We start from the raw sequence: 13,930 nt of genomic DNA, 5'->3' as shown, positions 1-13,930 counted from the left end.
GAAATTAAAAAATGCTCTAACTGAGATGCAATCTCGAATGGATGCCATGATGTCAAGGATGGATGAAGCAGAGAAGCAAATCAGCAATATAGAAGATAAAATTATGGAAAATAATGAAGCAGAAAAAAGAGGGAAACAAAGGCAAAAGATCACAGTACAAGACTTAAAGAACTCAGTGATTTATTAAAAAGGAGTAACATTCGAATCATAGCAGTCCCAGAAGATAAAGAGAGAAAGGGGCAGAAGGTTTATATGAGCAAATTATAGCAGAAAACTTTTCTAATCTGGTCAAGGACAGAGACATCAAAATCCAAGAAGCACACAGAACTCCCATTAGATTTAACAAAATCGACCATCACCAATGCATATCATAGTCAAATTCTCAAAATACACAGAAAGGAAAGAATTATGAAAGCAGCAAGGGAATAAAAGTCCTTGGCCTATAAGGGAAGACAGATCAGGTTCCCAGCAGACCTATCCACAGAAACATGGCAAAGAGAAAGGAGTGAAAGGATATATTCAACGTGCTGAATCAGAAAAATATGTGGCCATGAATTCTTTATCCAGCAAGGCTGTCATTCAAAATAGAAGGAGAGATCAAGAGTTTCTCAGACAAACACAATCTAAAGGAAGTCATGACCATTAAACCCTGCAAGAAATTTTAAGGGGGACTTTTTGAGTGGTGAAAAGATAAAGCAAAACAAAAAGACCAAATGCAACAAAGACTAGAAAGGACCAGAGAAAATCACCAGTAACACCAACTCTACAAGCAACACAATGGCACTAAATTTGTACCTTTCAGTATTCACTCTAAATGTAAATGGACTAAATGCTCCAATCAAAAGACATAGGGTATCAGAATGGATAAGAAAACAAGACCCATCTATGCTACTTACAAAAGACTAATATTAGACCTAAAGACACCTGCAGATTGAAAGTAAGGGGATGGAGAACCATATATCATGCTAATAGTCGTCAAAAGAAAGCTGCAGTAGACATACTTATATCAGACAAACTAGATTTTAAAATACTGTAACAGACGAAGAAGGGCGTTATATCATAATTAAGGGGTGTATCCACCAAGAAGATCTAACGATTGTAAATATTTATGCCTCCAACGTGAAAGCACCCAAAAATATAAGCCAATTAATCACAAACATAGAGAAACTCATTGATAATAATATCATAATAGTAGGGGATTTCAATATCCCACTTACAACAATGGACAGATCATGCAAAAAGAAAATCAAGAAGGAAACAATGGCTTTGAATGATACACTGAACTGGATGAACTTAACAGAATATTCAGAATATTTCATCCTAAAGAGAAGAATACACATTCTTCTTGAGTGCACATGAAATATTCTCCAGAATAGATCACATACTGGGTCACAAATCATACCTCCACAAGTACAAAAAGATCAAGATCATACCCTGTATATTTTCATACAGAGTGCTATGAAACTCAAAATCAACCACAAGAAAAAAAAGATTAGAGCCGAAATCAATGATATTGAAAACAACAACAGTAGAACAGACCAGTGAAGCCAGGAGCTTTGAAATAATTAACAAAATTGATAAACCCCTAGCCAGTTTGATCAAAAAGAAAAAGGAAAGGACCCAATAAATAAAACCACAAATGAAAGAGGAGAGATCACAATCACCACCACAGAAATACAAACAAATAAGAGAGTATTATTAGCAATTATATGCCAACAAATTGGGCAATCTGGAAGAAATGGACAAGTTCCGAGAAACATATAAACTACCAGAACTGAAATGGGAAGAAATAGACAATTTGAATAGACCCGTAACCAGCAAAGAAATTGAATCAGTAATCAAGAATCTCCCAACAAACAAGAGTCTAGGGTGGATGGATTTCCAGGGGAATTCTACCAAACATTTAAAGAAGAGCTAACACCTATTCTTTTGAAGCTGTTCCCAAAAAAATAGGAATGGAAGGAAAACTTCCAAACTCATTCTATGAGGCCAACATTACCTTAATTCCAAAACACGACAAAGACCCCACTAAAAAGGAGAATTATAGACCAATCCAAAATCTATAAAGAACTTATCAAACTCAACACCCAAAAAACAAATAATCCAGTGAAGAAATGGGCAAAAGACATGAATAGACACTTTTTTCCAAAGAAGACATCCAGATGGGTAACAGGCACATGAAAAGATGCTCAACGTCACTCATCATCAGGGAAATACAAATTAAAACCACAATGAGATACCACCTCACACCTGTCAGAATGGCTAACATTAACAACTCAGGCAACGACAGATGTTGGCAAGAATGCAGAGTAAGAGGAACTTTTTTGCACTGCTGGTGGGAATACAAACTGGTGCAGCCACTCTGGAAAACAGTATGGAGTTTCCTCAAAAAAATTAAAAATAGAACTACCCTACGACCCAGAAATTGCACTACTAGGTATTCAAAGGATACAGGAGTGCTGTTTTGAAGGGGCATGTGCACTCCGATGCTTATAGCAGCACTATCAACAATAGCCAAAGTGTGGAAAGAGCCCAATGTCCATTAACTGATGAATGGATAAAGAAGATGTGGTATATATATCAGTGGAATATTATTTGGTGATCAAAAAGAATGAAATCTTGCCATTTGCAACAACATGGATGGAACTTGAGGGTATTACGCTAAGTGAAATAAGTCAGTCTGAGAAAGACAAGTATATGATTTCACTCATATGTGGAATTTAAAAAACAAAATAGATGAACATAGGGGAAGGGAAGAAAAAATAAGATAAAAACAGAGAGGGTGACAAACCATAAGAAACTCTTAAATACAGAGAACAACCTGGGGGTTGCTGCTGGGGTGTTGGGTATGGGGATAAGCTGGTTGAGCAATGGGCACTTGTTGGGATGAGCACTGGGTGTATAAGTCAGTAAATTTTATTCCTGGAATCATTATTACACTATATGTTAACTAATTTGGATTTAAGTTTTTAAAAATTAAATTAAAAAAGAAATAACAGAAAATAATAAAAGGATAGGAAAAACTTCATTGTATTTGGAAACTAAAAATTATCCTTCTAAATTATCCTTTAATAAAGATGAAAATCGTAAGATGAAATAACTTAGACTGATAAATAAACCACTAGAATCAAAATTGTGGGACACAGCTGAAGTAGGAGTAGAGGGAAACTATAACTTTAAATATGTTAATCAAGAAATAAAAACTGTTAACAAATGAACAAGGATTTAATTCAAGAGATTGGTAAAAAGTTGGGGCGCCTGGGTGGCGCAGTCGGTTAGGCGTCCGACTTCAGCCAGGTCACGATCTCGCGGTCCGTGAGTTCGAGCCCCGCGTCAGGCTCTGGGCTGATGGCTCTGAGCCTGGAGCCTGTTTCCGATTCTGTGTCTCCCTCTCTCTCTGCCCCTCCCCCGTTCATGCTCTGTCTCTCTCTGTCCCAAAAATAAATAAACGTTGAAAAAAAAAAAATTAAAAAAAAAAAAAAAAAAAAAAGAGATTGGTAAAAAGTAATAGCAACCCTTGCTCTCTGCCTTCTCAAAATAACAGCTAAATAAGGATGGATAGAAAACAATGAGTTAGAGAACAGTAATGTCAACTGCAAAAGTTGAGATTAACAAGCCAAGAGTTGGATCTATAAAAGGACTGATTAATAAACTTTATTTGAAATAAAACTTACCAAGAAAAATATACAAAATTCAAAACAAAAGGGAAAAATAATTACAAATACATCAGGTCCAAGAAAATAAAAGAATGAAGAATGGTTATATGCTAATATAATGTATGAAATTAGTGCATGAAAATAAAAAAAAAGCTGAAATTTGGTACAAGAAATAACATAGAGCTCAACTAGAACAATGTGTGTTAAAGAAATTGAAAGACAGTCAAATATAAGTGTGTGGGATCATATTTTTCCTTAATTATTAGCTAATAAGCTAACATATCCCAGTTTACTAGATGCTGGTAGAAAATAGGAGACTCCTGGGTCAGAGACTGAGGCCTTTATTACTCACAGCACAGCAAGCAGCATAAGCATCATGTCTGATCTGGTTCTCCTTAGCCCCCCAAACACCAAGGGGAAAGTGTGGCGGGGCCCAGACGAATACCAACATGCAGAGGTTCATGTCACAGCCTAGGAACACTAAGTTTAGGGAATCCATTTCCTTGATAACAAGCAATAAGTAATCCTGCTCTGTGTCCCAGAAGGAGACATTGCCACACCCCTCCATGTTGCTCACTGCAAACACAATGCTCACTGCAAACACAATACTGAAAAATGTCCAGGGTAAAGATCAGTTAGGGCCTTGCATTCTTGGCATACCCACCACAAGAATATACAGGGATATTCTGAGTCCATGGCAGCCTCTCCCAAAAATAATCTACACCTTGACCCAATATCTTCTTGGCCAAACTTAAGTTCTTATATAAGCATGCCACTCCATGGCCACACTGCTTAATCTGACCAAAAGAGGCTGGGACCAGAACTGTTCAATTTGTCTCATGAAGTATTAGTTAAGGCTAATATCAATAAGATTCTAGGCAGCAGGAAGATGCTGACCAGCAGTACTGACCTCAATCATGCTTCCCAGGATTATACACAGCTGATTCTGAGTAAATATGGGCATCAGTGGGTGTTATTTTAGACATCCAGGATGTAGTCTAAAGTCAATCTGTTATTCATTATGAGTCCTGCAATGTAGACTGATCTGCTAATCTCTGGTAATATTGTTAATGGGGCAATAGATGAGCCAAAAAGTAACCCTCATCCACAATAGAGAGACAGGCTGTGGCCATCTCTCCCCCTCTACAGACAGCCCAAAGAGTCACTTAGTCACTCTAGTTTAGGGGTTCTTTTGAAACTTGATTTAGATCATCATTACACTGGTTTGTTTAAGAAACATGAGCCATGTCACTGAGTAGTTGCAGCCTTGATAGGCATACATAAGTGGCTCAGCAGTCAGGAGAAGCCTATGAATTTGTAGCAATCAGATTTTTAAAAGATTGTACTAAAAAAAAAAAAAGATTGTGCCTATCTGTGTGTTTGTACATATACAAGGCAGAGTCCATGTTTGGGAGTGGCCACTGATGGCAATTAGGCATGACAAAATGGCTCAAGAGCAGCCATGCCCACATGAATGTTTATGTTCTCATAGCACATGGACAGGGATGACAGATATAGAAGCAGGTTAGATTGCCAGCCACTGCAGTTTCTTGATTTAGGCAGACCATATGATTTTTTTTGCCAGGCTGCAATGTAGGTTCTTTGTAGGGGACAAAGAAAGCATTCATTGCTATTGGTTTGGGCCCCGCTCAAAGAATGCTGATTTGTGAATTAGCTGATTAAAGGACCAAATAGAATGCCCAGTAGAGGCACACACTATCTCCTGTTCCCCCAAAGTCCCACAAGATGCTCAACCTCCTTTTTGTTGGGGCGTGGCTGGAGATACAGCCAGAAGAATTGAACATTGTGAATCTGCCCATACAGTCCCAAGAAACTTTAGTTGGCAAGCACGCCTCTGAATTTTGTTGAGAGTTATCAGCCAGCCCTGCCAGTGCTAAGTGTGAGTGTCTGGGGCCTTGAAATGGAAACTTCTGACTTGCCAACCAACAGGATATCATCTTCAGGGTAAAAACTTTGAAATCAGAAGTAGAGGCACGCATGCTAACTCCTGGCTCACCATCTAGTGACAAATGGCAGTGAGTTTGTCCCACAAGCATATCTACTTTCTGCTCTTCCTGGATGGAGCTAATCCCCTCTGACACAAGATGGAAATATAAACATATAACACCTCAATTCCTACTATTCATGCAAGCGACAACAGTGCATTGAATTAGTCCAAAAAGTCCTACCAGTAAAGTCATATTAGCTTCTGGTCCCCATTCAGAACCCTGTCCAAATACCATCAGTTAAATCTGAACATCCTTGGACCAGGTAGGATGGTGACTTGGATGTCTATACCCAAAGGAGCTGTAGGAATTTGAGTCCCTTCCTTCCCTGAAGTTCCTCAGTATATTTGTACAGAGTGTGTATGGCCTTCAGTCTTCCATGGGAACAGGGAGACCTTGACCCAATCATTTGCTCCCTTAAAGTAGCAGGACATTCCTGAGGTCAGGAAAGAGAAGGAAGGAGAGATCAGAGGGCACAGAGGCAGAGAATAGCTCTCCTCAGAAAGCAAAGCTTTGTGCTGATTTTTACTTTCAAGTGGCTGATGGTGGCCCAGTCTCAACAAAACCAAAATTCTGTACCCTTCCTGCTGACATCGTTTATTTCAGCTTTAGAGATCTCTTGATCTAGCAGCCATAGTCATACTGCCTTTTATCTGGGGCCCCCACAGGCTTGCATCTCCTATCCTACCTGAAGAGAACACCATTCAGACAATTTGTCTCAAACCCACCTCTCATTGCTCAGATTCTAAATATTCATGAACAGGACTGAATAAAATACTGTAGGAGTGTTGCGGACTATTGGGTGAGAATATTCACCACCAGTTTCTGTGTAATCTTCCTATATCCCCTAACCTCATCCTTTCTCTTCCACATCTGTCAGCAGCCTATCCTTGTTGCCCAAACTGTGAAGAACTGTGAGTGGTCTGAGATTTTTCACCTATTCCAACCTGGCAGGTTAGCCTGTCACAGGTTCTTAAGTGCCAGCAGAAGATACGAGACTTCTGGATCAGAGACAAAGCTCTTTATTACTGCACACACAGTGGGCAACATGTGTTTTACACCAATTCCTCATGTCCCCAAATCCCACGGGGATCACACAAGTAGGCGTAGATGGATGCTGCACATAGAGTGGGTTTATATCACAGCTGAGAAACCAGAAATTAAGAAACTTCCATCTTTTATAAGCAGCTTCAAGCAAACCTGCCCAACCTTTCCCCGGGGAAAGGGAGGAGGGGAGACATTATCTTTTTATATTGGACAGCAAACAAATCTGTCCCCCTGGGCTAGAGTGACACTATCTATGTCCTCCAAAGCTAGACAAACATTCTTGAAAGATAGTCCAGAGCAAAAACTGTCAGGGCCTCTGTTCTAAAATGGCAGAATAAGAGCTCAGTTGGGAGTGGGAAATAACTCCCAATACTTGTAATGTTAATTTATTGTGGTAAAATATATATACAACTTACCACAGTAACAATTTTTTTAAGTTTATTTATTGATTTTGAGAGAGAGAATGTGAGTGAGGGAGGGGCAGAGAGAGAGGGAGAGAGAGTCTCAAGCAGGTTCCACGCTGTAAGCACAGAGCCAGATGCAGGGTTCAATCTCATGAACTGCAAGATCATGACCTGAGCCTAAACCAAGAGTTGGACGGTTAACTGACTGAGCCACCTAGGCGCCCCCTACCATATTAACAATTTTTAAGTGTATAATTCGAACTGTGTTATTATTTTTAATGCACTGCTGGTTTTGATTTTCTAGTATTTTATTCAGATCTTTTATCTGTGCCTGTCAGTAGGACTGACCCATAGTCATCTTTTGTGTGAAAGCAGAACTGTCTAGTTTGATGTCATAGTTATGTCGGCCTCCTAGAATAAGTTATGAAATGTCTCTTTTCCCATGCTCTGGAATCCTGTGCATTACATGGGAATTGATGGCTCCTTAAAAGTTTGTTAGAGCTGACTCATGAAATCACCTGGGTAGACATCTATTTTTGAGGAAAACATTTGACCACCTTTTCAATTTCTTCAACAAATATTGATCTATTCAGATATTCTCCCCTTTCTCAAATCAGTTTTGATAATTCAGTTTTTCAGAAACATCTATTTTATATAGAGTTTTCAAAAATCTGTATGTTAGTAATGTCTCTTTTCTTGTACAGTGTTTCTTTTTTTGTGTGTCTCTTTACTGATTGACCAGACACTGGCCAATTTTTCCCTAAGAATCAACTTTCTATTTTATTGATCAAATCTACTATTTGATTTGTTTTCTATTTCATTGACTTCTCTTTTCATTCCTTCCTTCTTTCTGCTTTTTTATTTTTATTTGTTTTCATTTTTGAGTTATATGCTTAGTTTATTTTTAATCTTTCTTATTTTCTAACATATTAATTAAAAGCTACAAAATTTCCTCTGAGAACCTCTGGCTGTATCCCAACAGGTGTTTCATCATTATTTGTCATTGCTTTCTAAATAAATTCCAATTTCAGTTCTGGATTATTTCTTAACTGAGGCATTATATAACTTATCATCCAAATTGGGACACTTTTGACAATGAAATATAAAGATTATATCAGAACAATAAGTATAAGTCAGGACTGTTCCGGGTTAACTGGAAAATATGGTCACCCTATTTTTAACATAGGACTTGTTTATTTAAAAAAATTTTTTTTAATGTTTATTTATTTTTGAGAGGGGGAGAGAGAGACAGAGTGTGACGGGGGGAGGAGCAGAGAGAGAGGGAGGCACAGAATCTGAAGCAGGCTCCAGGCTCTGAGCTGTCAGCACAGAGCCTGAGGCAGGATTTGAACCATGAACCATGAGATCATGGCCAGAACCGAAGTCAGAAGCTCAACAGACTGAGCCACTCAGGCGCCCCAACACAGGTCTTATTTAAAAGGAAATATTAACTTTTTCACATAGGTATTACAAATTTCCATTATATTGAGTTTTTTAAAAAAATGGTTATTTATTTTTGAGAGAGAGAGAGTGAGGGAGGGGCAGAGAGAGAGGGAGACAGAGAATCCCAAGCAGGCTCCACACCATCAGTGCAGAGTTCCATGTAGGACTCTATCTCATGAGCCGTGAGATCATGACCTGAGCCAAAAACAAGAGTTGGATGCTTAACCGACTGAGCCACTCAGATGCCCCCATTTTATTGAATTTTGATCAAAGAATCCTGCCTGCATGGATTTTGTTTTTTGAAATTTATTGAGGTTTCGGTTTTTTGGTCTAAAACTTGGTTAGTTTTTGTGACTGTTCCCAATAGTTTTGTACAGAATGTATTTTTTTTTAAAAAATTTAATGCTTATTTTATTTTTGAGAGAGAGAGAGAGAGAGAGAGAGAGAGCATGAGCAGGGAAGGGCAGAGAGAGAGGGAGTCACAGAATCCCAAGCAGGATCCAGGCTCTGAGCTGTTAGCACCGAGCCTGACATGGGGCTCAAACTCAGGAACCCGTGATATCATGACCTGAGCTGAAGTTGGATGCCTAACCGACTGAGCCACCCAGGTGCCCCAGAATACATTATTTTCTGTTTGTCTAGGACACAATACCTGTTATCTTTTGGATCAAGCTTGTTAATTCTGTATGGTTACCTGTTATCTTTTGGATCAAGCTTGTTAATTCTGTATGGTTATTGTTGTGTGATTTGTGAATTTCTAAGAAAAGTTAAAAGTCTCCCACTATAAGAGCAAATTTTTAACTTTTCCTTTTTTCTCAGTTTTTGGATTAAATAATTCAAAAGCTCTATTGTTTGATATGTAAAGTTTCAGGACTGTTGTGTTTTTTTGTTGGCTTGTACCTTTTTGTAATTTTTTACTTTCTTGGCTTGTACCTTTTAGCATTTGATAACTTTTATCTTGACATCTCTTTTATTAGGTATTAATATTGCTACAGCTTTATTGAAATATAATTTATATTTATTCATACAATTCATCCATTTAAATTGTATGATTTAATGATTTTTATTATATTCACAGAATTCTGCAACCATTACCACAATAAATTTTAGAACATTTTCATCATCCCCAAAAGAAACCTCATACTAAGAGCTACTCACCATTTTCCCCCAACTTTCTTCCTCCAACCATGAAGCTACTACTGTCTCTATAGATACATTTGCCTGTCTGGACATTTGGTATAAATAGAATCATACAATATGTGGTCTTTATGTCTGGCTTCTTTTTCTTAGCATAAGATTTCCAAGGTTCACCCATACAGTGTGATTTATCAATATTTCATTTCTTTTTATTGCCAAATAGTATTCCACTGTATGGATAATAACACATTTTTGTTCAATTCATTCATCAGTTGATGGATATTTGGATTGTTTCCACTTTTTGGCCATTATGAGTAATGCTACTGTAAACATTCATGTACATGTTTTGCACTGACATGTTTTCATTTCTCTTGAGTATATACCTTGGAGTAGAATTCTGGGTCACATGACAACTTCATATTCAACATTTTAAGGAACTGCCAATTGTTTCCTAAAGTGGCTGCACCATTTCACAACATTACTAGCAATGTATGAGTGTTCTAATTATTCTACATTCTCACCAACACATGTTCTTATCTAGCGGGTATTTCATTGTGATTTTGATTTGTGTATCCCTGATAGTTAATGGTGTTACTCATCTTTTCCTTTGCTTACTGGCTATTTGTGTATCTATTTAGATCCTTTGCTCATTAAAATTTTTTTTAATGTTTATTCATTTTTGAGAGACAGAGAGACAAAGTGCAAGCGGGGCAGCGGCAGAGAGAGAGGGAGACACAGCATCTGAAGCAGGCTTCAGGCTTTGAGCTGTCAGCACACAGACTGACATGGGGCTCGAACCCACAAACCACGAGTTCATGACATGAGCTGAGGTCGGATGCTTAATCGACTGAGCCACCCAGGCACCCCAGTCCTTTGCTCATCTTAAAACTGGGATGTCTGCCTTTTTAATTATTGAGTTGTATAAGTTCTTTATATGTTCTGAATACAAGTCATATACAAATACAAATACATATACATATGTATATGTATACAAATGTATATGTATACAAATACAAATACATATACAAATCATATGTATCAGACATGATTTTCAAATCTATTTTTTTCATTCTGTGGGTCATATTTTCACTCTCTCGCTGGTATCATTTCAAAGGTTTTTAATTTTGATGTAGTTTACTTTTATTTATTTTTTGTTATTGTTGCTTGTGCGTTTGGGTGTCATCTAAGAAACCATTGTCTAACTCAAGGATGTAAAGATTTACTCTTATGTTTTCATCTAAGAGTTTTATAGTTTTAGCCCTTTCCTTTAGATCTATGATCCATTTTGAATTAATTTTTGTAAGTGGTGTGAGATAGTTGTTCAGCTTCATCCTTTTGCATCTGGATATCCAGTTGTCCCACATGCTTTTTTTTTTTTAATTAGTATTTACCTACTATACCTTCCTGTTCCTTTACTTTTACATATCATCATAACTTTGTAATTTAGATGTTTGCTATGTGAGATTCAACAGTAATCCCCATTTCACAGATTTAATGAAGTGTTTGAAGTTTGAATGACAGACCCATGCATAGAGGCAGGAAATAGGCACAATAGATAGGATAGGTGTTCTGATTTCTCACCTCAACCCGGAAGCTATTTTCTGACTTCTGAACCATTTAAAATTTTTTAAAATGTTTATTTATTATTGAGAGACAGAGAGACACAGAGCGTGAGCAGGGGAGGGGTAGAGAGAGGGGAGACACAGAATCTGAAGTAGGCTCCAGGCTCTGAGCTGTCAACACAGAGCTCGACAAGGGGCTTGAATTCATCAACTGTGAGATCATGACCTGAGCAGAGTCGGTTGCCCAACCAACTGAGCCACCCAGGCACCCCTCTGAGCCATCTAAATAAGTCCATCTCACTCACATTGAATTCTAAATATTCACAACAGCTCATCCCCTGGAGTGGTCAGGAAGGAATTACTAACCTTATTCCTGTTTAATGGAAACTTTCAAAATGATGGTATACTTCAGTTTTTTCATTTTGGAGGTCAAGGCTATTGGGAAGATCCAACAGGGCTCTAAAAAAGTCACAAGGACAGTTAAGATCCTCCCACACCACAATATTTCTACTACTTTAGTTTTTTCCTATCTTTTTTCTTTATTTATTATCCAAATGACTTTTATTTGCATAACTGCTTTTGTCCCACTCAGCTCATTAGTCTCTTCACTCAGTGAAAGACTTTGTTATGGTACTTCTTTACTGAGCACTAAGAAAATTTGATGTTAATGTACATGGAAAGGGTTGATAAGCAAACATGATGGAGTATAGAATCAAGAGGCTTTGGAAGTCAATCGTCTTAACTTAGGGGTTCTTAACCTTGGTGCTATTGACATTTTGGACTAGATAAATCTTGATTGTGGGGGCTGTCCTGTGCATTGTAGGAGGCTTAGCTGCATCCCTGGCCTCTCCCCACTAGGTTCTGGCAACCAAAAATGTCTCCAGACACTGCCAATGTCTCCTAGAGGGCAAAATTACTCACAGCCAAGAATTACTGATTTAACCATATAATCTCTTTTGCACATCCTTTCCATAACCTCTAATATAGCAGTTAAGTGGTTAAATGTTTAAAAATTTCCAAATGTTCTGCATCTTTTGTATTGTATTAGGGTCTCTGAAAATCTATGTCTTAACTGACAGGCAGCTATTTCAAAAGTGGAAGAGTGGGCTAATACTTGGTTTGACGTGTCACAATATTATTAGCCCCATATGTACGAACTATGATTTTCAAACAATGTGTTTGAAAAGTGAGGGAACCACCCTGGAATACAGTATGGAGGTTCCTCAAAAAGTTAAATATAGAACTACCTTATGACTCACCTATTGCACTACTAGGTATTTACCCAAAGGATACAAAAATATTGATTCTGGGGCACCTGGGTGGCTCAGTCAGTTGGGCGTCCAACTCGAGCTCAGGTCATGATCTCACGGTCTGTGAGTTTGAGCCCCGCATCAGGCTCTGTGCCAATAGCTCAGAGCCTGGAGCCTGCTTAGATTCTGTGCCTCCCTCTCTCTCTGCCCCTTGCCCGCTCCCACACTGTCTCTCTCTCAAAAATAAATAAACATTAAAAAATTAAAAAAAAATACTGATTCTAAGGGGCACATGCACCCAATATTTATAGCAGTGCCATCAACAATTGCCAAATTATGGAAAGAGCCTAAATGTCCATCAACTGATGAATAAAGAAGATGTGGTAAATACATATAATATTACTCAGCCATCAAAAAGAGTGAAATCTTGCCATTTGCAATGACATAGATGGAGCTAGAGTGTATTATGCTAAGTGAAATAAATCAGAGGAAGACAAATACCATATGATTTCACTCATATGTAGATTTTAAGAAACAAAACAGTTGGACATAGGGGGAGGAAGAAAAAAAGAGGGGGAGGCAAAGTATAAAAGACTATACGGAGAACAAACTGAAGATTGCTGAATGGGAGGTGCATGGGGGATGGGCTAAATGGGTGATGGGAGGGCACTTGTCATGAGCATTGGGTGTTATAGGTAGGTGATGAATCACTTAAATTCTACTCTGGAAACCAACATTAACTAACTATATGTTAACTAACTAAAATTTAAACAGAAACTTGAAACAAAGGAATACTGAGGGAAAAAAAAGCATCTGTCAAAAGTGGTGCCATGATAGCTTCTGATTTCTGAGGCCATGAGACACAAAGTCCAACTGGAAAGTTCTATCATGAGCATAAATTCTCTAGAACTCTTTCAATATTTGAAGGCTGTATAATTTGGGTAACTTGCCCTGTAAAATTAAAAGACAGTAGATCTACACTTGGCTTATGTAAATATGAATTTTTATAGATTATGTTTTCAGGTAGTTGGCGAGACTAAATATGTCTAGAAAAAGGCCTCAGTTATATGTCCAGCACAAATTTTTGGCTGAGAACTCCTAGTGCTCTTGGATCAAATTGGATTTTTTTTTTATTCCAGTTTAGTTAACAGTGTTAGTTTCAGGTGTACACTATGGTGATCCTCAAATCAGAAGAAACTTGCTGAGTCCTTTGTAAAATTCTTCATTATGTTTATTTGGAATTAAGCAGGCATCATTTGGAATATGCAAACATTGAACAACTGAGTGAAACCTATATTCACAAAAATACACAACTATATTTCATGCTGGTAATTAAAAAGTTTAGAAAAACCCAGTCGATAAAGCAACATGCAGATTTATTCTTCAAAGCTATGCACATACATTACAATCAATAGTCCTGTTTTT

At 37.8% G+C, this 13,930-nt stretch overlaps 1 long non-coding RNA gene across 1 annotated transcript; it reads left to right on the top strand.

The window, feature by feature from the left end:
* The first annotated feature begins 2,718 nt into the window (after positions 1 to 2,718).
* Positions 2,719 to 13,272, top strand: LOC123595962. Its single transcript, XR_006711454.1, has 2 exons — positions 2,719 to 2,846; positions 13,137 to 13,272. It is a non-coding gene; the product is annotated as an uncharacterized LOC123595962 (long non-coding RNA).
* Positions 13,273 to 13,930: the final 658 nt, after the last annotated feature.

Source organism: Leopardus geoffroyi, chromosome B1, assembly GCF_018350155.1.
Source record: "Leopardus geoffroyi isolate Oge1 chromosome B1, O.geoffroyi_Oge1_pat1.0, whole genome shotgun sequence".
NCBI classification, from domain to species: domain Eukaryota; kingdom Metazoa; phylum Chordata; class Mammalia; order Carnivora; family Felidae; genus Leopardus; species Leopardus geoffroyi.
Note: the sequence above shows the minus strand (reverse complement) of the source record. Positions and strands in the feature narration are given on the sequence as shown.